General features: G+C 49.1%; 1 protein-coding gene across 2 annotated transcripts in view; it reads right to left on the bottom strand.

The window, feature by feature from the left end:
- LOC119450610 (ETS homologous factor) overlaps nt 1-27,626 on the bottom strand; it is a 450,939-nt gene that overhangs the window by 140,968 nt on the left and 282,345 nt on the right. Inside the window, exon 1 of one of the 2 annotated variants that reach the window (XM_049666023.1) lies at nt 111-565. The exons of the other annotated variant lie outside the window; for it this stretch is intronic. The gene's annotated coding sequence lies outside the window, so the exon portion shown is untranslated. Of the gene's footprint in view, nt 1-110; nt 566-27,626 lie in introns of those variants that run through there. 2 annotated transcript variants of the gene reach the window in all.

Raw genomic sequence — 27,626 nt, 5'->3', positions numbered from 1 at the left:
TCCTCCCCCACCCCTCTTGAATATCAAACTTAAAAAAAAAGGAAAAGCAGAGACAGCGCCGGAGGACACGGCCATTCGGGCCGCGATGATGGCGGGCCACGCGAGCTCACCTGAACGTCTGGAACGACGGGAGGTCGCTCCCAGAGTCTTGCACGTCGGCGCCCTCAATGGTGGCCAGTTCGTGGGCTCCGGTATCCTCGACCCGTGGCTACAAAATCCTCGCGCGAAGCCACCAGAGAAGTGCGGATCAATGCACACCACCGTTCGCCATGTGCCGGGGTCGTTATTCCCCGCGGAGTAGACCGAGGAAAACGCACGCACGTGCGCAGCACCGCTGCGGCCGAAGCACGACGACGAAGAAACCACGGCGCCGTCTCGACGCAAAGTGACCGTAGGAGACCGTCCGGGGGTGCCGCACTCGACAGCGTGACAGACGCGACACCGCCTGAAACTATGACCACGGCGGTAGGGGCAACAAAAAATAATCAACGTAACAAGAAGCGGCCGGGACAGCGGCCGCCGTTGCGCTGCTGTCGTCTGCAGCGTTGCCGTGTGTTGTCTGCTACGGCGAGCCGGTAGCCACGGAACGGGACGGCCGGGCGAGGAGACCGGCCGGCTGCGTCATCGCGAGCCGCCCCGCGCTCATTGGCTGCAGAGCAAACTTGACGTCAGGCACGCACGTGACCCGGACGCCGCCGCTGCTGTGCCCTGCGCTCTAGCGCGGCCGTGGCGGCCTTCGCCGGCAGTCCCGGCGTTTTTTTTTAAATATAGCCCGGCCGACACGGCTTCGTGGATCGCTGCGTCTCGCGCGACGAGCTTTGGCTTTCCCGAGCACTCCGTTCCGCCGAGGAGCTGCCCGCTGGCTTTTCTCGTCGCGATGAGCACGCGACAGCTTCGCGCTGTCAGTGAGTTTCGACTGATGGAGGCGTTTTCTCGCAGAGACGGCGGCGAGTTGCAGGCATCGACGGCAAGCTGCCTTGGCATACGCCGCTGCCTCTACAAGCTCGACGCAATGCAATGTAGTGCGTGTAATGCGTACAATGTATATTCCTCTGCGGTCGTCAGCAACGAGTAATTGTACAGCGGACCTAGGTAATGCCCTGTTAACTTGCGAGCGTTCTAAGGGACTCTTATACCAAGCACAGTTAAACAACACCGAGAAACTGCCACGCGCAGGGATTTAAGCAGTGCGTTAGGAAGGTAGGCGAGCGCGAAAGCTGAACTATGGTTGTCCTGCTCGTTTTCCTTCTCCCAAATGCGACTGCAAGAAGCGTCACGAAGTAGCAGCCTTGCCTGCTCCACTTTTACCCGTATACCGTTTTATTTCTCGCGGTGGACGGCACCTGGCAGATGGTGCGCTTCCCTAATGGAGCAGTGACAACGCCCGGTCGCCGCGCTTTCACCAGCTCGCAGTTCAACTAGCGAAGCAGGATGTCAACGGAATGTAAACGAGCCCGAACAAGATCGTAAAACTGTTCAAAAGGCCAACTGCAGTGCAATGTTGGACCACGTAAAAAGGCCCAGTTAAGGACAGCGCGGATATAAAGAAGCCCCCCGTGCAACATTTGCCGTTTGAAATACCAATGGAAGCGCCGTGAAAAACTCACAAGCGTAGCCGTTTTTAACACCGCAAATGAAAAAAAAAAATGAAAAAAAAAAAACACCCCCATTAACACTGGCCGGAAGTGACGCATGGCCTAGAGCGCGCGGCTCCTCGGTATGACCTCCGAGATACGGGGGCACTCCCGGCGGCCCGCGTTGCGCTGAAAAAATCCCAAAGGCGACGTGCTGGGACGAACGTCCTAGGCGACAACCACCAGGTGCATGCGTCGTCTGCTTATGTGCTGTTTAACGGCGGCGAACAAGAAAAGTTTGCCATTAGCAGCCGTGCGGCTTTCCCAAGATTGATTTAGCGGTATATTATATATTAATCACTCATAACAAATTTAGCCAGAGTGAAATTTCGTTGCTGTTCGCCGTAAAGTTCAGGGAAGCCACTTGAAGTAAGTAGGTGAACATGTTAGAGTTTCAACGATAACCATTGTGCTTAAACTGCGTGGTTACGAGTAATGAATCAAAGATCCAAAGGAAAGCCAGAAATGTCAGAGGCATACTATAGGTTCAAGTTCTATGTTGCTATCACATTGGCGTGTCACAAAAACTAAACTTTTTGTGAAATTTATGATGGGAACCTACAGAAGAAGCCCCATCCGAAGTAATCATCTAGGGACTTTCCATCATCGGTCTATCGGAAAATCAAATAAGTATCCGGCTTGGCATAGGATCCGATTAACGATGCGTCAATCATGGTTATAATCGCATATTTGACGTAGGAATATTTCATTGTTCTCATGGCTCGCGATGTGTAAACGTAGGTCAGGCAAAGCGACTGCACATCGCGTTCTAATATTTATTCAGAAACGTTGTTGTTTGTCCTCTAATAAAACAAGCAATAAAACAATACCCGATTGGTGCCCCGAAAGGCTATAGCTATATGACACTTCACACATTCTCGCCACACAGAGATTTTTCAATTGGCACATTTACCGTATTCTGCCGATGGTTCGGAGAACGAACGTTGCGACTGTCACGTTTTTTTTTTTCTGCGACCGAACATGCGATACCTGCTGCTACCCGCTACGATACCTGCTGCGGCAACTGCAAATTTACACCCACAACACACGGAGATACATGTAAAGTTATGCGTTCAAAAAAAAGGAATAATAAAGGCACTCAGTATTGTTGAAAAATTGACAGGCCCTTAAGTATCGTTACGTGATTTGAATACGAAAGCATTTCGACTTCTATAATTGATTGGTTACGTACGTCCATGATACGTGACGTCATACATCGTCACGTGTCCTTCAGAATTCAACCTTAATCCGCCTTGCTCTAATCTGTACCAACCTTAATCCGTCTTAACCCACTTAATTCTACCCTAAACCACCCTTTTCTAGTTTGTACCAAACTTAATACACCTTAATCCACCTTGCCCTAATTTGTCCCAACCTTAACTGACCTTAATCCACTTTAGTCGACCTTAATCCACTTTACTGCACCTTGTGTCACTTTACTCTAACTTGGTCTAAATTTAATTCACTTTACTTCACTATAATTCCCCTTAACTCACATTAATTCACAATAATTACTCCTATTGACGACTAATTGAGGTTGTTATACCATTTATTATCTACTGTATTATTGCTGACGTCATGCAAGACTCTGATGACGTCACACTGACTTTTGGTACCATTCGTTGTGGACAACACCGGCTTTTCTGGCTCATGGGACATATAATGCTTTGGCATAAAAAAAAAGAAAATTGGGTAGGCTGTATCGGGGCCGCAGCCGCAGGGGGTGCGTGAAACATATTGTGCTTGCTTCAGACAGCGTATGGGCACCAGGGTGCAGAAATGACGTCACCAAATAGCAGAAGTTGTATTTAGACGCGCATTAGAAAGCTTGCATGCTTAGCTTATGGTGCAGCTATAGTTGGAAGTGTTACGGTCTAATTTTCCTATCGTGCTCGCTCCCTATTCGTAACAGGCTCGTTTGTTTTCCAGAGGGTGTTCGGGCATAAGGGCAATGAAATGAACCTCCGACTGGTGTCGCCCCAGACTGCCCTGCGGTAGAGTCACTGCGTAGGCTCCCTTTTAGGGAGATCCCTAAAGGGAGCCTATACAGTAACTCTATATCCCTGCGCAGCTCGATCGAGCCCGTTGCACCCGTATAGATGGTCGGGACTCCCGCGTTTGCCTCAGTCTCCTGATCTCGCGCTCACTGTGTGGAGAAGGACGCGTTCTGCCGAGGACGAAGGGGTAGGCTACCCCTTTGTCTTGCTGCCCGAGTCCATTCACGTAAATTCTGACGCGTACGTGTCGAACGCAGGTGGGCCCGAAGCCAAGCAAGAATGAAATTTCTGCAATAACTCCACACTTGCAGGCCTTATAACTTCCGATGAGCACCAGTGTGAGCTCGATGAATTATGCCAACTACGGCGTAGTAAGCTCTCTCAAACGCGACCATTCCTGCTCGAATGGGCAAACGTACTGCCGAGCTATATGCCTCGCTGAACGCCGCGCGATAGGATAAATTTAGCGCCGATTGCGTCATGCGTGACGCAACTACGGCGCCATATATGCACGCACGAAACATGCGTGATCGAGTGATGTCTTCTTTCCTCTATATACAAGGACAACAATGTAAGGCGCATGGACAGTACGGTTGTAGGGATATAAGCGATAATGCTATTAACAAGTTTTCGTTACATGCGGTTTTGTAAGTGACCCCCTTCGACACTCTTTTTAAGGGGTTTCACGCCAATGTAAAAGCTTATGACGCTTAATGGAACGCGCTTGCATGTAGGCTCCCTAACATTTGTAGAAATGCTACGCCACCTTTATCACACGTAAAAAATGTGACACTTTGAAAGGTAGTGAAGCTTGGTACACGCTTCAATTTTAATTTGACAGTAAGACGGACTCGAAAGGCCAGACCTGAGGGTCACCGGCATTATTGTGACGTCATGACACAAAGCAGAGCTTGCTGACACCGTGAAGAAATAATCCTATATATGGGTATGACGAAGTTCCTCATAAAAAAAAATGTGGGCAGCTTGCATTAGTGGTGCAAGGCTGGAGTAAACACCGGAGCTGGTCATCCACCTATCTTTTCTTCCAGGTTTTACTAGGCTTGGCTAAGTTTTGCTAGGAAATGCTAAGTGCTGCTAGGCACGGTATTCCGAATCGACTCGCCGCCGACCCGCGGCTTCTCGTTTGGCCGCGTGACGCGTTTCAAGATGAGCGGCTTCTTCTTCGGGTGTCCGGATCTTTGGTCGTCCCATGTCAAGGGTAGATGTACTAGCCACAGAGTCAACGAGAGTTCTGCCGCCGTCGCGGCGGTTCCAAGCTTTGTCTCCCCGGTGACGTCACGGCCAAGCTGCGCATCGTCCGTTTCCGGGGCGTGGCTGGTCCAAACCTGCCGAGCCGCCGCCAGAGGCGCCTGCTGCAGTCACGGACACCGCGCGCGTTGGGCGCGAACGCGGGGAAACGGGGAACCGCGAACGGTGCCGGCAGCAGCTCTGCGCGTTGCCTCGTTGGTGCTGCTACAATTTCTTTCTCTCTGTCTCTCGCTCTCATTTTCTCTTTCTCTATCCCGAGCATAGCACGCGCCGCGAGCATGCTCTCCTTCCCTCTCAACGCCCCATGTCAAGGCAACATGTGCACGGCACGGAGCGGAGGCGAAGCACACGCCGCTCCGCGAGGTAGTTGCTAGGCAACGCGCGTTTACGTCATCGCAAGGCGCAGTTTTTTGTTCGCACTACGTGACCTAACCAAGAGCTTAAACAGCTTCGCTGTTAAAAATTATAATAATAAGCGCGTGTCTTTAGGCTGCACTCGCGTGTGGCGTGGCAGCCGCGCCGCAGCGATCGCAGAAAGGAATTAAGTGAGCCGGTGTGTCCTGACGCGTCCTGACGCAGCCACCTCCGGAACTGGGCCCGTGCTAACACACAAAAAAAGCTCTTACGCTATGGAATTCTTTGTAAGAAAAGATTTCAAGAAATTCGGATGTTAGATATATTATTAGTAAAGGCGGCTGGCCGGTCAAGGGTAAAGATCACTTACGAAAGAAAGTTGGGTGGATTCGGCACTGGGCCCGCATTTTTTTTAAACATCTAGGCTGTTTTAGAAGTCAGATCTGACGAACAATTCTAGCGTTAGAGATTTTTGTAAATACGCAAATTTTAGCCAATCCTGAGGATGGACATATTATTAGCGAAGGGAGCTAGCCTATGGTGAAGAATACTTACGAACGCAAAATCTTTGTGACTTCATGCATTGGATCGTAAAAACAAGCGTCATAGTAAATTATGAGGAGGCGCTCCGACACTACTAGCATTATTTTCTATGGCTTTGAGAGTACGAAACTTGATTTACCACGTCGTCCCCCCCCCCCCCCCCCCTCCCACAGAAAAAGATATAGAAAAGAAGAAGACAAATCGAAAATGTTATGTCACTATTCCTGTAAGGCGAACTAGATCGCGATCCATAGTGCACAAGTGCTGTATGTGTCCAGTCACCTTTTCAAGAGTTCCTCACACGCTTCGACAGTTCTTTGCACGATGGGAAGGCAGAGGTGCTCGTGAATGCGCTGTTTTCGGCCTATTACCGGTGCCCTTAGAAATTGCCGCGGCTGTGAGTGTGAACGTGACCACAGGCTGGTCTGCGCCGTGGCGCCGAGTTGTGCAAGGACCCGCGGTGGACTTCCGTGCGGCTTCATTCCCAATTCTTGAGTGGCCGGCAAGCGCCGCTATCATCGTTATCAACGGACGCGCCACGTTTGGCAACACTACGCGCGAATTGGTGCCAGAGCGCCGCAGGACAACCAGAAAATTGCGTTCGTTGTGCAATGTGTCTTGCAGTGCATGGAGCGCACTGCATGTGTCCCAGGGCTGCCTGTTCCATGGTGTAGGAGCTTTCTTTTTCTTTTTTTTTATTGCGGTAGGATTAGGAGTTTCAAAGTGGGAAAAAAAGTGTGTGTGCGCAAAGTATGGGTTCACGGTCACATGGTAGAGGTGGAGGGAGGAGCTTAACTGAGCGTGTATGTATATATATCAAGAAAGCGGCCAGGCAAGGAGACACAATCTCTTCAATGTTATTCACTGCATGCTTAGAAGCATTCAAGCTCTTAGACTGGGAAGGCTTAGGAGCAAGGATCAACGGCGAATACCTCAGCAACCTTCGGTTTGCAGATGACATTATGCTATTCTGCAACAATGGAGACGAATTACAACAAATGATTGAGGACCTTAACCGAGAAAGTGTAAAAGTGGCGTTGAAGGTTAATATGCAGAAGACAAAGGTAATGTTCAATAGCCTGGCAAGGGAACAAGAATTCGGCATCGCCAGTCAGCCTCTAGAGTCTGTAAAGGAGTACGTTTATCTAGGTCAGCTACTTACAGGGGACCCTGATCATGAGAAGGAAATTTACAGAATAAAATTTGGTTGAAGTGCATACGGCAGGCATTGTCAAATGCTGACTGGGAGCTTACCACTGTCACTGAAAAGAAAAGTGTACAATCATTGCATTCTACCGGTGCTAAAATATGGGGAAGAAACTTGGAGGTTAAAAAAGAAGCTCGAGAACAAGTTAAGTACCGCACAAAGAGCGATGGAACGAAAAATGTTAGGCATGACGTTAAGAGACAGAAAGACAGCAGTGTGGATCAGAGAGCAAACGGGGATAGCCGATATCCTAGTTGACATTAAGAGAAAAAGATGCACCTGGGCAGGCCACGCAATGCGTAGGATGGACAACCGGTGGATAATTAGCTGGATACCAAGAGAAGGGAAGCGCAGTCGAGGACAGCAGAAAACTAGGTGGGGTGATGAAGTTAAAAAATTTGCAGGCGCAAGTTGTAATCAGCTAGCGCAAGACAGCGGTAATTGGAGATCGCAGGGAGAGGCCTTCGTCCTGCAGTGAACATAAAAATAGGCTGATGATATATATATAATGCCACTATGGCAGTCTACATTGGACCACCGTGAGTTGCACTTCGCTATTCGAAGAGGCAGACCGTGTCCCGAGTGAGCTCCCGAACACTTTGTAATGTGGTGAATGCAGTTTAAGTTATGGATCCGACACCTCAAAGAGGTGTGACGTATTGCTGTGGCACTTCTCTAGCATCTACCGCTAAATCACCTCTGACATTTTACAGCTAAGCTGTTAAGGGCTCAGTCTCCGGATGTCGTGCGGAGTCGTCCGGATGTCGAAAAAAGCTCTCATTGGCCGCATGCTGTGGAGAGCAAACGCCAGCGGAGAGCAAACGCCACTTCTTCCATCGCACAAAGAGCCGTGGGGGACGGGAGGGAGGGGAGGCGACGTTTAGCTGCGGCACCAAATGCGTATCTTGCGACTGGGCGCAAAGGGAACTGGCGACTCAATCTCCCACGCGAAAATAGGAAAGCGGGAAGGCAGCGCGGGAGGGAGGGGTTGCGGTTTCTGCTCTGCGAGCAACTTGTATTTTGCGCGGCGCCGGGCGGTCGCGCACACCGTATCTTGAAAGCGATCTGCAACACGGCTCCTACCTTTGTATGCGCTATGCTTTCGCCGCTCAGTTTCCGTTGAAGGGATAGACGGCATGAACCTTCGCTCGCTGCTGCTGGCGCGCTTGCTCACGTCAGCGTTTTGACCGCGGTTGTGTGCGGTCACACTAACAACGCGCAGAACTGTTGTAGACGGCGGCGGCGTTTTGCCCGCGTTCGCACCGAACGCGCGCGGCGTTGGTGACGTTTTTATGCAGAACGTGCCAACCTTTGCCGTACCCCCCCTATGGCGGTGTACCGTAGTGACCATAAGGCCATGGTCCCTGTGGTCACTAAAAAAAGGAAAAAAAAAACACCGGATCGTATATAGTTCTCATTCTTTAATAGTTCAAATAACCAATTACCCCATCACATCTTAATAGCTATAATTGGAAATACATAATTCCCACCATAGTAAAGCTTCGCTGGTCTTCCATCTCCACCCCAGTGGAAGGGCTGACAGTCTTTTCTTTTGCGTTCCTTTCTGACTGGCGCATCCAAAACCCTCTTCATAACGATTCTCACCTAACACAAATTAACCTAACGAACTGTCCGCAGGAAGCACGAAAGTGGCATCCGGTTGTAATACGCATGCTGTATTTGAGTGAATCCCGCAGTATATATCGTAACTACTGCGCAAGACGCGATGCAAGTTATCCATATTTCTTTTTAATAAGAAAAACAACCTTCTATACCGAGCGACACTGACCATTGACAGAGAGGAGGAGTCACCATTCCGCACTTCGGCACTGGGAGCCATATTATTGGTTGAATGATTGGTAGGCTGATTGATTGATTCATGATTGATTGTTGTGTTCAGGCATCTGTATAGGGAGAAAGATAACACTGGAGAAAAGCGAAAGTGATTTAGACGCAGGCGCCCGAAACTGCCTCACAGGTTTGTGAGCATCTGAACTCTATCCGTGGAAGCCATCAACACCCTCGACCAAGATGGCAGACGTAGAGTGTCGTATTAACCATAGAGCTTAATTAAAGACAACTTGGGTGAACTCTGCTCCTGCGATCATCCAGCTGGCATAGGAATGATGTCTAGTACATGGATTTGTCTGGTCTTCGTGCTTATCGACTGAGACGTTCTTGCGGCTTTGTTTACTGCGCGCTATCTTTTTAAGTTTACAAGCAATCGTAGTCTTCTGAACACAGCAAGGCAGTATCTTTCTGCCCAAGTGCATAATGATTGCGAACTGTTTCATTCATAATACAAAGTTCTGTTGAAAACGACCGATTCGCAAAGTCCCGTAAGCGTTAATTAGTGGGAGTTCTCGCACGTCGTTTTATGCCAGGTATCTCCGGTACACAGAAAGTTCGAGAAGGGAAGGCAGTTTAGACGCACATTTGTTTCTGAGATCAACCGAGGCATGAATAGAGTAATGCTAGATACACAGTCCCACGAAGGGATCGATACAAGGTCCTCTGACAACAAGTGGTTGTCGATATGGGCAAGAGAGCAGCAAACCTGGAAATACCTTGTATGTATTCGGGGCAATCGTCCATTTTACGTGGTCTACAAATTCAACCACTTGGCACAGCCCACAGACTGACCGATTCGGTGTGTCGATTCAAATGCAAATGCACACGCGAGTCACTGCATGTCTACGCTTGCGCAGAAGACGCCATATATACCACGCTGCGCGATGCAAAGGCGAATGGTGAGCTTATGCAGCTGACGCGCTAGTACGTACGTCAGTTCCGTACAGGCTCTAGCACACAGCAGTGGGACGCATATCGGCGAAGGCTACGTGAGCTCATGAAACTTGCTACTTCCTGTATATGCAGGTGCTCTCATCTCATTACCAAGGATTTTACGGCATCAGGTGTTAAGAGACTCAACACCACGTGCTTAGACCGTCCGCTGGATGTTGAACTGCCTTGCGCAGTCAGCCAGTGCTCGATACAACGAGCAGGACCCGCGCTGCCGAAGTAATGAAGACGCAAACTGATTGCATCGACTCGAGGAATTTCTATGAAAAGCGACCAACGCCCGTGTTATAATAAATTTCCTCCAAAATATTTTCACCGTTCGATGGAGCCGTTAATTCAAAGTACTCGGTTTTAATGGCTTTGATTGTATTCGGAACGATTTAGCCCGCAATTCAGAGCGGTGGTGAAGAAGGGGAAGGGGTAAAGGGGGGCAGGAATGCAAATACGGTTGCTGTGCGTTTCACGTTGCACTCTGGACGGGCGGTGTATATGGCGGTGTCTTAGTGAAGACACGACACGATTTGGTATACTTAAAAATACTATACTTGTCAGGCGTGCGACACCGCAGAAGATGTAAAAGGGTGCTTTTAAGTAGTTCACCTGAGTGTAAAGGTGTACCTGCCGTTAAATGTGTAAAAGTGTACCTGCCGTGAAAGGTGTAAAAGTGTAAAAACAGAAAAACTGCTCAACTGAAAATTTAGGCGTATGTTAAAAGAAACCCAAGTTCCGGAGCCTACTACAACGGCTTCTTGCATATTCCACTGTGACACTTTTGGCACGTTAAACTGTACAATTCAACTTATTTTCCACTGGAAAGGGCAGAGAGATACTTTCGATGTTTTTCTGTGGGTCCCGAAGACATTTTCTCTTTCTTTTTCACTTTTTTTTTGTTTGCTTCTTTGCCGTAAGAGTTGCTCGCAGGGCTATCTGATCTCTTTCTAATAAAACAACAACGATAACCTTAACATTCACGGCTTATAGTGCTTCTCTTAAACTCAGTACAGCCTTCATTCGTGTCACGGGCAACGAACAGTCATTCATGTCCTTTTCCTGTTCATTACTGCCAGCATGAAAACATAACGTGCACTGAGAAAACGCTGCGTTAGAATCTCAATTTCCTTTAGAAACACGTGACAGCCCCGCTGCAGATCGCCAGCGTATCGCGCAAGAAAGCAAAACCTATACTATGTGTTCCGCCCATTCAGGAGGCTATACCGGAGACTATTATTAATACACGTTTGCTGCTTTCATCAGCAAGCACACGTCTGTAGCGACACCTAATGATTTAGAGGCGGGATGGTGACGTTTCATTAGTAATATGATTTCCCACGTGACCTCAGTAAGGCAGTAAGTCTCTTCAGCAAGTCTTATTTCTGTCGTAATATACGCGTATGCTTGCGGGAGACCTCTTTGAATGTTGCAGCCTTCCCTCGATAGCTTCCTACATCCCTTGCAAGGAGGCAATTTTGAGGGTAAATACTATGTTAGACACAGTGATTAGCTGAACCTGCATCTGTAGCGCGAACGACACAGCACAAAATGTAGGTAAAAGATATAAGCCCGTGTCTCTTGCGCCACAATGCCTCATATTCAGCGCCGTTGCCACTGAGCCACCGTGGTCAGTACCTGCCTTCTCTAATTAACGACGCGAGGACGCAAATTACTCGTTAGAATATCTTTACAACGAAACGTTTGTTGCCGTACTCTTGCGCGACCCCGTCGAAAAGCGCGAAACGGTCATAAATCCCGCACGAAACATCCGCACAATGAATCCGCAGCGTAGCACCTTTAATCCCGTGGTCTCCTTGGTCGAAGATATATACGCGGCATTCCAATAATCATTCTGTAGGATCCAGCATTGCATTTTTGTCAAACGGCGCGAATCGAAAAAAAGAGAAGAAGAAAAAAGAAAAGAAGAAGAAAGATAAGAAACGAACGAGGCGCGACACACCGATGCGGTTGAGCTGCGTAGTTCTTGAGCCGGCAGCGCGCGCCTCTCCCTCGCTTGGCCAACGCACACTTCGTGTTGGTCCAAGGTTGCGTTGACCGCTGTTCGGTGCCAGAGCACCCAGCTTGGCGCGAGGGTCAGCGCCGAGAAGAAACAGCAGCAGTAATTGAACCATCCGCAAAAGAAGGTGAGTAAGAACAAAAAGAAAAAAAGAATGTAATAAGAAAAAGTGAAATCTCTTGCCTCATTCTATACCTACTCTTTCTTCTCTCTGTCGCATTTTCTCTAGTCATTTTTTTTTCTCTCGTTTTTGCGTTTTCTCAGTCACCCGCCGGCCTACACATGGGCGCCACGCTCCTCCTCTCGACGGGCAGCTCGACGAGCGAGGCGACTTTAATCTCCCGATTTTTAATTCGTCGCAATTAGCGGACCAGAGGAGAGACGTGTACTGGACGCGCGCGCACGCAGAAAAAATAAAAAAATACTAATAAAGAAGCACAAGTCGAAAGTCGACTGCGCAAGATGCGGCGAGAAGTTGCGCTCCGCTCGAAGTTGCGCGGGGCACCGACTCGCGAGACGCCATGCGATTTGCTGCAGCAAGATGTTCTCCTGGAAGGAGCGCAACCGAGGACGCATGATGCAGGCGGCCTTTTGAGTTGAGAACCTGTCATTTATGACGTCACGAGGATGATGACATTCGCTACCCAGGGGTACCGGTGTGGCGTCAGTTCCCGCGGCAGCTAGTGCCCACTGGGAAACCGCAAACACAATCGGTTGAGCAATTTCACTGAGCAGCCGCCATATTGACTGAATAATAATAATCACCTTAAAAAAAGCGAACTCTGTTCTCGTATTTCAATATGCGCACAGTTAATGTACTATAGTTCTACTTAGAAGAGCGGACTGTAGGTAAGTTGAGCGAAACGAGCAAGCATAGATGTGGAACGGGGACTTTTAAGTGGAAAGACTATTTTCGCTTTGTCGATTTAGGTGAAATAAATTATGCCGTGTTAGAATAGTCGGTTGCTCTTCCTAATTTGGCCCCCATATATTTATGTCTGTTCATGTATTTGTGGCAAACGGCGCCTTTGCTGACATACTTCTGTTCGATGCATCTTTACCAAACTCTGTGCGAATAGTAATTTTTGAGACCGAATCGAATACGAACCGAATAGTGCCATACCCTAAGAGAATAGAATCGAAGGTTGAATGCTTTTTGAATAATTAACAGTTTTCACCGTTGCCGAAAAAAAAAAGAAAGGAACAATCTTCACACCCTATACTATATTTACAACGTTAACAACTTTCTGTCCGATTACATCGCACGTTGTCAAGTGCCATTTATTACAAGCATAAGTGGAGTATTAGGAGCAAATAAGTTGGTTCTCATACTCAGGACTCATTGGTGGATGCGCATGTTGGCGGTCTAGCCGACAAAATCGGACTCCCTGAACAACGTAGCGTGCGACTTCGTAACTTGTCGTGTTTGATGTCTGCTATGGCGCCCGGGACTAAAATTGCCGCTAAACTGCTCCGCTCTAATGGATAGAGCATCAGCCTCCTGGGCTCAGAAATCCGGGTTCGTAGCCAACCGTCAGGCAAACTTGGGTCCTGGGTACGTGCCACTAGGATGCATCATCATCAGCCTATTTTATTGTCCACTACAGGATGAAGACCTCTCCCTGCTATCTGCAACTACCCCTGTCTTGCGCTAGCTGATTACAACTTGTGCCTGCAAATATCCTAATTTCATGGCCCCACCTTATTTTCTTCCGTCCTCCACTTCCCTTGGCACCTGTAAAGGCGAAAGCCTTTTCGAAGGAAAGAGCAGGCTTCGTCGTCGCGGACGGACAAGCCTTGATACCAAGAGACAATGCGTCAACTCGTCTTCAGGGTTTCATTTCTTTTTTTCCTTTTTTTTTTCGTGTCCATGCACCGAATACCGCGTGCCACGCGCACTCCTTCAAATTTCTTTCTCGTCGGCTTCTATGCGCCGCACCGTGTAGCAGACGACGCTACCACTATACTTGAAACGGGTGTTTCAACAGCACCCATTCTACTCCTCTAATGGTCCACCGGTTATCAGCTCTACGCAATACATGGCCCGTTTAGCCCCATTTCTTTTTTCTATTAATGTCAACTAGGACTTCGAGCATGTCCTGTAGGGCTGCGCCTCTGCCGGTCCCCCTTTCACCCAAGAGGAAATGATCAAGCTTATTATGGTCCAGGATCAGACCTCTCAAATCCTGGCAGTCCAGAGGGCTCGCGAGAGGGCCGTCAGGTTTCACCTGATGGTCCCCGCGTGGGCCTAGCCAGGTGACGTTGAGTTTACTCGCGTCTCTTGTGGACCGATTAAAGTATTTCCCCTCACTCACTCACTCTTACTGTCAACTAGAACATTGCCTATCCCCGTTTGCTCTCTAATCCACATCTTTCTCTTCCTCTCTCTTAACGTTACGCCTAACATTTTTCGTTACATCACTCTTTGTGCGGTCCGTAACTTGTTCTCGAGCTTCTTTGTTAACCTCCAAGTTTCGGCCCCATATGCTAGCACCAGTAGAATGCAATGATTGTAAACTTTTCTTTTCAAGTACAGTGGTAAGCTCCAAGTCAGGAGTTGATAATGCTTGCCGTATGCACCCCAACCTATTCTGATTGCAGCGAAGCTGTTTACCTCTAGCCCTTGTATGCATTCCCTGCATGCATTCCCAGGGGGGTACCCTGAGCGGCTTACGTCCGTATCGGGGACACGGCACGTGGACAGGAATGGAGACGGGTGGTGGAGAGGGAGAGAGTGTGGCGACGGCGCCTGCGCACGTGGCCTGCGCTTCTGTGGTTATAACGTCACACGCGTCGGAGGTGCCGGCGCGACTGCAGCAGCGGTTGCGGCAGATGCATGGGCGGTGCGGTGACCGCGGCGGCGCTTGTGTCGGTGTAGTGTGGTGGTATGAAAAAAAAAATGTTTTATTTGGTAATGTATGGAGCCCATGTATATGCAGCCGATGTATGCAGCCAAAACAGCTTCGCTGGTAATCCATCCCCGTATGAATGTTGCGGCCCCACGAACTTTTTTCTTCTGTAAATTTCCTTCTTGTGACCTGGGTCTGCTGTGAGTAATTGACCCTATAGATAAACATACTCTTGCACAGACTCTAGAGGCTGACTGGCCACCATGGATTCTTGTTCCCTGGCTGGGCTATTGAATATTACCTAGTCTTCTGCGTATTAATCTTTAACCCCACTCTTATACGTTCTTGGTTATAAGGTCCTCAATCATTTGTTGTTCCATCCCCAGTGTTGCTGAACAGCACAATGTCATCTGCAAACCGAAGGTTGCTGAGATATTCGCCGTTGATCCTTACTTCTAAGCCTTCCCAGTCTAAGAGCTTGAATACTTCTCTTAAGCATGCAGTGAATAGCATTGGAGAGATTGTGTTTCCTTGCCTGACGCCCTTCTTGATGGGTAGTTTTCTGCTTTTCTTGTTGGGAACCAATGTATCTGTGGAATCTTTGTAGATATTTGCCAAGATATCACGTAGCCTTCTGTACTCCTTAATTACGCAATACCTACATGACTGCTGGTATCTCTACTGCATCAAATGCATTTTCATAATTTATGAAACCCATACAGAGAGGTTGATTGTACTCCGCAGATTGCCCAATTACCTGATAGATGACATGGATGAGATCCACTGTAGAATATGCCTTCCTAAAGCCAGCCTGATCTGTTTGTTGATTGAAATCAAAGTGTTACAGTGTTTCTATTGGAAGTTATTTTGTTGAATATTTTACACACTGCTGAAAGCAAGCTAATGGGTCTATAATTCTTCAATTCTTTAACGTCTCCCTTCTTATGGATTAGTATAATGTTGGCGTTCTTCCAGCTCTCTGGTACACTTGATGTCGTGAGGCATTGCGTATAAAGGGCCGCAAGCTTTTCAAGCATGATGTCTCCTCCATCTTTGACTAAATCGACTGTTATTCCATCTTTTCCTGCTGCTTTTCCCCGGATCATGCCTTGCAAGGCCCTTCTAACTTCATCGCTAGTTATCGAAGGACCCTCTCCATCCTTTTCACCACTACTTCGAATGAAAGTAGCTTGGCTGCTCTGGAAACTGTACAGGTCAGTATAGAATTCATCACTGGGTACATTCCGCCCTTCAAATAACCTGCTTCACAATAACTTGGGTCACTCGGTATATGGCGCTCTTCAATGAACCTCTTTGACGCCAACCTGGGTCACTGGGTAAATGCAGTAAAACATCGTTCATGTGTACTGGAGAAAAAAAAAACGAGTAAAACGTACTAACCGAGAAAACGTACGATCGGAAGGCACTAAAAAATTCAGAGCCCTTCCACTACCGCGAAGATGGAAGCCAGCGAAGCTGTGGCTGTGGTGGGTCTGCTATAGTGCATATTGCTATAGTGAATTTATATGTCATCATTATTGACTATATTGAGCGTCTTCGGCATTTTCGTCAAAGAGCAAGGACACCGGCGCCTTGTTTTCAACCGGAGCGATAGCCAAGTAATACTTTTGCTGTGCCAAGCCCGCGCCATCGTCATAGGCTAGCGTATGAGCCACAGCGTTCATAGCCACGGCACACTGCACGGCATCGTCAGGATCCTGGAAGATGTGGCTAAACGAGCGTCTGTCCAATATCGAGTCCAAAGGGCAGCTGCTGATAACAGCGCTAGCGCGACCACTGCGTCACGAGCCAAAGGGGCACAACGATTGGTGGGACGTGCCGCAGCCGAGTATCGCGACACTTGTGAAAGAGGCATCGGCGGTGGCGAGGGGTATAGCAATGGGCCATCCATCATTCGTTTTGACACCTGTGCTAAGTAAGGCCAGAGTCCTTCAATATACGCAATATAATCATTGAAGGACTCTGGTAAGGCACACAGGAAACCGCCACGCACATGGATCCGAAATTGTTGATCTACTTCCGGTCTATCTATCTACTTCCGTTGCCGGACGCGATCTCCTGGAACCTATAGCATATAACAGCTTCACTGTAAAAATTGTCAGACTCAACTGTAGCTGACATCTACGCAATGTAAAGCGTTGCGCGAACCGTTGCAGCTAGAGACGCCAACGCGAAGCGAGCTGGTGGGGTTCGAGTCGCCCGAGACGCGCGTTGTAGTTTTTTACGGCTTGGGCACGCTTACGTTTGCGCTCTTCGAATTCGGCCTGAGTCAGCAACTTCTTCAAGTGGGACATATTGACGGGAAGTTTTGACGTGCCCACTCAGCGAGAGTTGCGGCACGAGACGCGGACGTGCGTATGTCCCGAGTGACCCGAGACGCACGTTGTCGTTTTCCTATAGCGTGGTGTTTTAAGACTGCGACGGGAAATATAAACAAAAGCGAGCTGGTGGCCAGCACCGGAATACGATGCCTACGATTCTGCAAGAGCGATACATGACGCTCCTTTTGCGCCGCCCGCAGCAGGGAACTGCGGCGCGTTTGTGTTCTCGGCTATTAAAAGAGTGGAGTACGCTTCTAACGACACTACAGCCCACAGGCTGCGAAACAGATAAGTGAAGGTGCTTATCTCAACAGGGTTGGTGGCGATAGCTACGAATGCGGCGTGCGACGACCCGGAAGCAACACTCCAATTGCTAGTAGGTACAGCGTTTGACCGCTGGCGCCACGCTGCGCCGCTCGCGCGTACCGCGTTTCTAGGTGGTTTCTTTCGCCGAGGGCGCTCGAACGCTATCATATGGTTCGCATGAATGCAATCTTTGGAAGCGTGGCTGTATGGCTGAGTGGCTACGGCGCTCGCTTTGCGATGATGCGTACGCTGGTTCGAATCCCGCCCGGGCAAGCGTTTTTTTTTCTTAATATCACACTTTTCTTTTTTTTTCCTCTCTGTTTGCCAGCGCGGTCGCTTGAACCCCGGTGCCACGGCGGCAGCCGTGGCGCCTGACACTGACGCGAAGCGGCGGTCGTTGGGGTGTTGCGGAGCGCAGCGTAGCAACACCCCAAATAAAAAAATACTGCTCCAGTCAGGTAGACTGCTCCCTCCCTGATAGTGAGATTATATTTGGATCATCAAAACAATGATGCGTTCACAATACCACCGATCCCAACAGTAGGCTAGTCACCACCAGCTCAGCGTTTTCTCCGTCAACGCCTCCTCCGTTCCAACGGCGGCGGCTAGAAACATGGTACGCGCGAGCGGCGCAGCATGGCGCCAGCGGTCAAACGCTGTACCTACTAGCATTTGGAAATACGCGACCCGGAAGGAGATTTGCTGCTACCGGAATAAGAAACTTCGTGCGAACCAATGTTTTCACGTGGGACGGGCGGGCGAGTATTGCGAGGAAGCTGCTGCGGCAGGTGGCTACTGTTCTCGATCACGCGTGCCTTGCACCTTTTCTTGCGTATAGGGGATCTAGCGGGCGGAAAACGTATCATACAATAGCAGTTTGCCTATCTACTAAACGTTGGTGCCGAAAGATCTCGTTTTCCGGGAGCGTATGAACTGGCAAAGGTTGAGCGTAACTGTATTGAGTCATTTCTTTGTGTTCTCGATCGCGAACGTTGGCACCGGGAAATCGTAAGTAACGGGATCGTATCAGCGACGTTCTATGTATATGCCACTGGGTATGTGCCACTCTGCAATTACAACAAAAAAAGAAGAAAATAAAAGTAATAAAAAATCAAAGCCCTTCCAATAATGTGAAGATGGAAGCCAGCAAAGCTGTGACTATGGTGGGTCTGTTGTAGTGAAATTATATATTATCATTATTGATTATATTGCGCGTCTTCGGTATGTTCGTTGAAGAGCAAGGACACCGGCGTCTTGTTTGTGCCCGGCGCTATGACCAAGTATTGCGTTTGCTGTGCCAAGTCCGCCCCATCGTCACAGACTAGCGTATGAGCCACAGCGTTCATAGCCGCGGCACACTGCACGGCATCGTCAGGATCCTGCGAGATCTCTCCCGGCCGCTCATATCCACATATCCAACGCGGGTATGAGCCCCACGTGATTTATTTCTTACCTTCCTTCTTTCTTTCTCTCTTTTATTTCCTTCCTTCCTTCCTTCGTTCCTTCATTTGTGTGTTTGTTTGTTTGTTTCTTTCTTTCTTTCTTGTCCCTGGCTCGTACCCGCACAACCAATGTGGGTATGAGCCACACGTGATTTTATTATCGTTAATCGTTACGTAACTGACGAGCATGTGATGTTATTGATGTCATGACCTATCAGTCAAGTTAGTCATCCGTTTTGACACCTGCGCCAAGGCACAACTGGTGGGAAACTGACACGCACATGAAGACTAACCATCACGCACATGGAGCCGAAATTGTGGGTGGTGGGTTAACTTTATTGATACACGAGAATTTTTGTACACGCCGGTCGGTCTACGGTCGCGCCGAACAGGAGCGCCCGTTCGGCAGTGGCGGAGCACGCGCTCGTGCCACTGCTCCCGCGTTCGTCGTCGTCGCCTGCTTCCACAGCTGGCTGCGTTGCCGCTACCCATTCCAGCGTAGAATTTCCCTTCTCTTCTGTCGTCGTCATGGGGAGGCCGCGTTATGAGCCACTGCTTAAGGGGGTATGAGCCACTCATGAGCAACTGACGACGTGTCCTAACGCGTTTGAGCAACGCCGCCGTGAACGCGCTCGGGAAAGGGCCCGTCGTCAATGTGCAGATTCTAGCCTGAGGGCTTCCGAAGGCAGGCGAAACGTCAGCGAAGAGCCGCGGACCCCGAGTTGAGAAAGCGCGATGTTGAGGCTAAACGTCAGCGTCGTCTTGCCCTCCAGGAACCTGACAACAGTGGTGCACGCCTCGGCAACGCTAGCGCCGACTTCCCCGGTGCGACGGCTAGGTTTCGACGCGAGTTTCTCAACTAGAACGTTCATGACTGACATGTTCGGTTGGGTGATGCCCAACGACGATATGCCCATTCTCATCGTGGGGGCAATATTCACCACAGCAGACCCACTACAGTCACGGGTTCGCTGGCTTCCATCTTCACAGTATAGTGGAAGGGCTCTGATTTTCTTTACTGTATTTTCTTAACGTTTTTCTCTCTATGTATTTTTTCATGTCATTATGTTTACTAGCCAATTGAAAGGGAGTAATCATCGCCAACATGCAGTCACAGAAAGTCCTGTATTTATTTCGCCAGCGAGAAATGTACTAAGCCGAAAGTTGTAAGCTTGATCAGTGGGGACGATACAAGAGAACCCACGAAATAGTATGCCAAGGAAGAGCAACATCTATCGACGCACACGAACAAACACAAAAATGAAAGAAAAAAGAAAAGAAAAGAAGGAGACCGCATGCAACAAAGCAGCAGCTAGACAGTTATCAATATAATAAGAAAAGCGCGCGGTTTTTCTCGTCGAGTGGTCCTTCGAGTCTGGAACGACCTACTTTGAAGCACGAGCGCAGAAGTGGTAGAATTGAGTCAAAGAGTCACATCGAAATACATGCTTGCCTTGACTGGGCGGCTAGGTGTCTCATTAAGGCGTTCATTCTACTCAACGTTAGGAGACCATATCGCCGCAGTTCATTCCCACTTGTATTTCTTCTTTTTGAAAAAAAAAAAAAAACGTGCTGTGTACCAATCGCCGTTATCACTTGTCATTGGAATGAAATCACGCGCCGTTCTTTTAATTATGGCGTGCCTGACTTCGTCCACGAGAGCTTTCCCCTCCTTTGTCCGTTTTGATTCCAGTTAGTCGCCTTTGCCGAGAAAGACGTTGGCGGGAGAGTCGCCGATCGCTGTCCCAGTGGAACTTGAGCTGAATACGAATCAGATGTCATTCGAACGATGTCCCCGAGTCGTGTTTTAGTCGTTGCGTAACGCATTCCACCAGCCGCCTTCGATATACGCTAGTTTTGTTGCTGCATGCTCCAGAAGCAGGCGTCGAACGTGCGCTTTGTCCAGAAAAAGAAAAATACAAGAAAAAAAAACCAACCACCTTTGTACAGTCAACCACAAAATACGGACCAATGAGATCTGAGAAAAAGCTGAATATCTCCGCAGCCTCACAATTGCGCAGCCTGGTATCTGCATTTCGGGCCTCGACTAGAATATGCTAACATCCGTATACAGTTTTACTGAATACTGCTACAGCTGCTCGGAATTGAATGTTTTCTGAGACCCCGTGGTCCGCAAACATTTGTGGTTGCAAGTGTACATCGCGGTCGCAAACCAGCCATATAATTACCGGAAAGATAAAGCCTAGGACTGCAAGAACACAGCGAGTGTATATTCATGCGTTCATTTTTTTGTTTGTTTGGGGTGTGCCAAAAGTGAAGTTAGTACTAAGTTATATTTGGTGTTGCCTCATGACATATAGTATTGCGTAGTTGAAGCTTTAGTATAGATTAGCAAATTGACGCTTCGCCGAACCCAAGGCGCTTCTACCGCTCCAGGGCTCGACCATGGATCAGGCTGTGGCCAAGTGCGCGCCTGGAGTAGCGAGTTAGTTGGCTGGGGAATTAGCGTACTATTTCCTTGAAATAGTGCCACAGCAAAACACGAACACGGAATGACACTATACGTACACAAGCGCCGGCTCTCAACTCAACAATTATTGGTAATGAACAGGACAGTATATACCCACACGTGGTTGCCCAAACAAGAAAAAGTAAGCCATTCAAATACAAAATTTCTTTTTTGGTGTAACTCAATAAATGGAATACTGACGCACGATTATCTTTGGTTATGTATGATCCACGACTCCGTAATCTCCCGAGTTGTCTGATTATGACGCCTGGCGACAACGTGAGCCCGGATGAACTCGGGTGCGCAGCCTCATTTCTCGCAGTGGAAGGCAATACGCGACTGACCATTGCCACATGTAAGGTGACTCCTGCTGCTCTAATCACACTACACGCTTCTTTATCTTTCTTCGGTCACCGCTTTTCAGCGGCTAACAATTGCTAAACTCTATCTCTTGGCGCAGGACGCGCCTGCGTGTATCGGAAGTTTCTCGAATATTATCGGCATTCCTATCCGCAGGCTGTTGTCGTATTGTCATCTGATTGCATGCGCGACGCAAATTGTGCAGGTACTTTCTGGAAGCTACGCGGGCACCAGCGATTGCTCTGGAACCTTCGATTACTCATGTATGAAAAGCCGACGCGCTTGACCCGCAGAGGAAAATCATCGACGATAGCCGAATTCGCTCGCCGATATATCGATGCGCTATAGAGTGTTACGTGTTGTGCTGGGCACAAGTTCGCCGAATAAAGAATTACAGATGTAACTCACAGTTTTGGCACTGCATAGTTCTTCAGCGCGTCACTACAACGTGACAATCAATTGACACAGCGTCGGGTCCAACCTATGTAGGCAGAGCCACACGAAAACAAGATTGCACACCACTATCGTGGCACCCTGAATTGCCTGTTATCTGTGCTTCAAGCCACAGCCAGCCGTCATTTGGCGCTAAAAGCCAGCGAGTATCGCGGCAGTCTCACACGTTAATGCTTAATGAAGTAACGGATATCATGTATCCATAGAGAGATAAAAGAAAATTCACAAAATATAGCGGAGGGGGAAAAACAGAGGAGCTCACAGCGAAGCATGCATACATATAGCACAGGATCCAAAAAGTACGTAATGGCACGTACACACTAGCGGCAAAACGCGCGCGGCGCGCCTCCGGCGGCAAGACGCGCGCCGCGAAAGCAGCCGCGAAACAGGTTTTTCTTGCCGCGGCAGCGATCGCCCCTGGACCGATTTTTTGCGGTTTGCCGCGTGCCGCGGATAAAGGAGACCAATGAGAGCGACCCGCTTCCGTGACGTGCGCGCGGAAAACTGGTGTCATGCGGACCCGCCCAACCGCTTGTTTCGTACTCATCGTTTCGCGCTATCATCTGTACGCGTCCGCTCCCAGACGAGCTGACGGATAGTTAGAGAAGGAGCACGGTGTAAAGCCCGTTTCACATGGTGCGATTTTAACTGCGAATTCGCACAGCTGCGTAAAATAGGCCGCCGGAGCCTTCGTGCGTGCGCTTTTTCGATGTTCGGCGTGCTGAACTTCCCTGCGAAAAACGCAGATGCGGTGGTAGCCACTGCAGCGGTGGAAACAGACGACTAATAGGAGGCGGCTCGCTCATACGTCTTCGCCATTCAGAATGCTTAACGAGTATGCGAAAAACGCAGCTGCCGTAGATCTATGTGAAACGGGATTGCGAATTTCGCATCTGCGGAAATCGTAGCTGCGAAAAACGCACTGCAACATCGCACCATGTGAAACGGGCTTTAGATATATACTCTTTAGGTGGGGACACTTCTCGGCTTGCTTGCTAGACGCGATCGACCAGATAAAGTAGCAAGGGCGCGCGTCTATCGGGGCGGTGACGGCAGCGGTTACCTATCGGCGGAACGACGCAACTTCAGTTAGAACGCAGGCGAGAGCGTGCGCCGACAAGGAACGCGCGCATGCCCTCTCCCCGGTGACCTAGGGTGCGATCTTGTACGCGTTCCAAAATGGAACGGAGGCGTTCCGTTCCATCGAGCCGCACACGATTGGTCAATTTGAACGTCGCGGTTGAAATTGACCAATCGTGTGCGGCTCGATGGAACGGAACGCCTCCGTTCCATTTTGGAACGCGTACAAGATAGCGCCCCTACTTTCGTGCGTCACTCAATCATTTCGGATTTCCCGCGCATCGCCGGTTGCTATAACAACGGGAGATTAAACCAATAAAAAGCTTTCTGCGTTGAAGTTGCGTCGTACTGCCGATAGGTATCCGCTGCCGTCACCGGGCCGATCGGCGCGCGCCTTTGCTACTTGATCTGGTCGATCGAGTCTGGCGAGTGTCCTCACCTAAAGAATATATATCTTACACCGTGAGAAGGGGGCAGGATTCCATGCTGTCACGTGACTGCCGCAACGGCGCGCCGCCCGTTTGTGTGGCCGCCGTGCGCAGCTTCGTTTTGCCGCCGGCGGCCCGCCGCGCGCGTTTTGCCGCTAGTGTGTACGTGCCATAACTCTTGCACGAAGCTATAGGTTCGTTAGAACTGTGATGTGGCAACAGGGCCGGTATTTTGTAGCGATGCCTTTCCGGTAATAATGCCTTTTCGCGCTTATCGCGCTTTGTCAGTGGTCGGAGCGACGGTCCGCTCGCGTTATCAACGGGATCAGCCGGCTGTGAGCGGTCGATGATAAGACTAGAGTAGAATAAGTCATACTGCCTCGCTACAAAATCGCGGCCCTGTCCAGAAAGGATAAAAGAGCGTCGAGTCGTTTCAAAAGCAGTTGTACTTTGATATTATTCTCGAAAGAAGCGCCTGCATCTCGTGACAATTGACTGACCATTTGCAAAAATATTATGTGCATGCGCGAAAAATGTATTTTCCAACCAAAGGTGCTTATCTGAACGTTATCTGTGCCGCCATTTTCTAAAAAAAAAAACGGAATGAGTCATCGTAGATAGGCGCTGACGCGCTTTTTTCTGTTTAACTTGAGACAGCATAAGCGACTGACCATGCAGCGGTGAAGAGCGCTTGTTTTATAGGCTGCGCTATTGCTATCTCGTGAAACGCAAGTGACTCAGCCCAACTCAGCTGGCCGAGAAGCTGTCAAATAACACCGATAGTGAAATCCCCTTGTTTTATTGGCGGCCCGCATGACCATCACGGGTAGTCCATCTGGCTAGCGGCAAATTTGTGAAACGAACAACGAATCCTAGACATCACCGAGGACATCCGAGCGTTAGGACCAACCTATGCATTAGTTTACACAGTTAGGAGATAGGCTTCGCAGACAACCCCCGACGGGGTTTAGTCCTGGGAGGCTGTCGTCTTGCCAGATCAGTCACCACGGGAACGTGACGCACAGCGGCGACCTCTGGCAGCGATTTCGTTCTCGAGACGCGCGCGGATCACGTGATCTGTTTTATACAGGTGCTTAGCGCTCCCCACACTGATCAAACATTTCTGATTTTACAAAGATAGAAGCACCAACTCGTATATAGAAGGATTCGGCTACACCGCTGCATACGTTCAGAACTAACTTCATTTCCACTGGTTTCAGCTATAGCTTTTCAATCCGCCTTTTCCATGGCGCGACGGCGCATGCGCCCTGCCCTGGCGGATTAGTCGCGAAACGTTTTGGAAGGGTCGCGCGCGCGGCCATGCGGTCCCGTCTCGGGGAAATGTACTCCGAAAAAAAAAAAAAGAAAAAATGCGCTCGGACGCGCGCTACTCCAAGTGCAAACTCGTGCCGTGTACCTCGTTGAAACTTCACTGGTAGCTCGACGTCGGTGCGGTACCGAAAACGTTCGTATATCGTAAGACTGCAACTTCACTTTAAAACCGAAAGCGGCGAGGGCTTCGTCCGGACTGTACAGGGAACCACGTAGTTGCCGCCTTGCATTGATGGCTGTAAAAGCAAATTTATCGATAAACCCCTGCGTTACACTTGGATGACACTTAAAAACACGTTGCTGACGAAGGCTTCTTGCAGCGTCGGTCCTCGCTTGCTGGTATAGTGGCAGCGTGTGCCCGGCTTCATGTACTCGTTCAAGGCGCGGTAACACTGGGTCGATACGAGACCGACAAGACGCGCACGCCTACGATTGGCCGACCATTCAGCACTGTGTCGCTGAGACCATTTTATCATACCAGGCCTACAAGACGTAACCGACGAGCGCGAGTTGTCGTACTGCGACGGGCTTTCTTGTCGACGGCACCGATAAAATCAGCGTGCCGCCCATCGTTTGACCGATAACGCGCGAACGGCCGTCGAACCGATAACGCGATAGCCGCAACGGCTTCGTTGGTATATATAAATAATCGCGCTCACAGTCATGCCTACGAAGTTGAAATGCACAAGATTCGACCCTCTCAAGCCGTGCACATGAAGTTTGAGCCAATGTTGATCCTGCGCAGCGAAGGTTAGGCCTGCGCCGTCGAGTTCGCGCACCCGCTACCGACGGACCTGTACTGAAAAGTAAGCAAGTTAGGACGAAGGAAACTGCTTTTATAGTCCAGTTCTAGCCTTGGCGATTTGAAATAAACTACTCTTCGCTTTGATCGCAACGTACACTGCACGCTGCAAGCGGGGACACAGCGCTGTGCCCAACGGCTGTGACAAACATCTGTATACGTCACCGTTCCCGTAGGCTGCCGGTCGTATTCGCACGTATATAGGTAGGTTTTTACGCGTTGGCATGCTGACACATTTCCTAATTCCTGGGATGTACTACGTATATCTGCGTCAAACCCTAAACAAGAGACGGTACATGCGGTACAGCAGCATAAACAGCCGCCTCGCTCAGTTATATACCAACGGTGACAGCGATGGCATCCGTGTTTTTGCAGGAGAAGAACACGGCTTTTAAATGAGCGCGTATGTGAGCACATTTTTCTCTAATAATGCTTTATGACACGCGTAAACTAACTATGGTGAAATTAAAGAAAAGGGAGAATCAGTAATAAATTACCAGCCCGATATTTCTAACTGCATGGATCACAGTTGCCATTGCTTAAGTGGCTCAGCCGCTCATGCTGACTCGTCTCACGATGTAACAACGCGGCTCATATGAGCAGATATGTCTGTTTTATTCTACGTCTTGACATTCTTTCATATCAGCGCCTTTTCATATATCCACCGTTTCCCAATTTTTTGACGCTAACAGCGACCTGTGGCTGTAGATGTCGATGCAAACAAGTGCACCGTTTTCTAAATCCGACGCGGAAGGCTGCGCGCTCGAAAACATCTTTTTATGCGAAATGTCTAAAGAATGTGTAAAAAGAATAAAAAAAAAGCGAAGTGAAAGTGCAGGAGTTAGCGACAACAAACTCCAAAGCAGCCGCGACGGCAGAGGGAACTCAGCGTGCCTTTATCGGCTGCACTATAAACAAAACAGCGCAGGCCTGCTCACTCTACATGTTTATAGTTGGTGAGTGCTACATGACTTCTAAGAACGACATGCTGCCCCGCAGAAACCATTAATAATTATTCGTAATCCACGAAACACACAACCGATGCGCACTCAACACGGGCGCAGGCTCACAAATCAACCGGGGAAAGCCCCAACACCCTTCCAAAACGTTTCCAGTGGCGTGCGGCAGAAGGCAGCACAGAAAAATGAAAAAGGCGGATTAATTTCACTTCTTCGTAGGGCGCGTTTCAAGAGGCCCCCGTATATTCATTCCTGTTATTTCCTATGCATCTCCGAAATAATTCTCAATCGCGTTTCGTACATACATGCTGTGCGGTGTCCACCGCATTAATGTTTACATTTCATGCGACATCTAGGCCGATAATAACGTAATTATACTTCTCGCTCGATTCACTTCTATTCTAATCATCAATCTGTTCACAACCCGCTAATCTCTGTGATAACGTGTATGGAGCACTACACGGATCTTTGACATAACGCGAGAAGAAATGACGTTCATCGGAATCATTGCTTTATACCGTCCCTATGTTTCGTTCATTATGCGACCTGTTGCCATTAATGCGACCTCGATCAGTTTTTGTGACTCCTCAGAACGTCTATAGTCCTTGTAACATCTTTACGCATGCTCTTCAACGCAACCACTCTAGTCATACAAGCCTTTCAAACGTCGCGGTGGGTTTTGCATGGCAACGAGCAAGAAGACTCTGCGATGCACCCATGAAACTAAACCTTCACAACTTCGTACACATATCACGCGCAACGCTCACCGTGTTCCTACAAACTCGTCCAGATGTGTTTTACAGGAAGCTGTTAGCCTCCAGCTGGTCGGTATTTTTCGTGGCGTGCTCAAAAAAAAAAAAAAAAAAAAAAGTAGCTGGAAGGCTTCGTGTGAGTTTCCGCGTCACGGAATTATGATTTTCTCGTATGTTCGAATTACAATACGACGATATCATATGTCTGGAGGTTGTGTGTAAGTCGTACTTTAGGAA

Source organism: Dermacentor silvarum, chromosome 4 (assembly GCF_013339745.2).
Source record: "Dermacentor silvarum isolate Dsil-2018 chromosome 4, BIME_Dsil_1.4, whole genome shotgun sequence".
NCBI classification, from domain to species: domain Eukaryota; kingdom Metazoa; phylum Arthropoda; class Arachnida; order Ixodida; family Ixodidae; genus Dermacentor; species Dermacentor silvarum.
The sequence above is the reverse complement of the archived record's forward strand: the minus strand, read 5'-3'. Positions and strand labels throughout refer to the sequence as shown.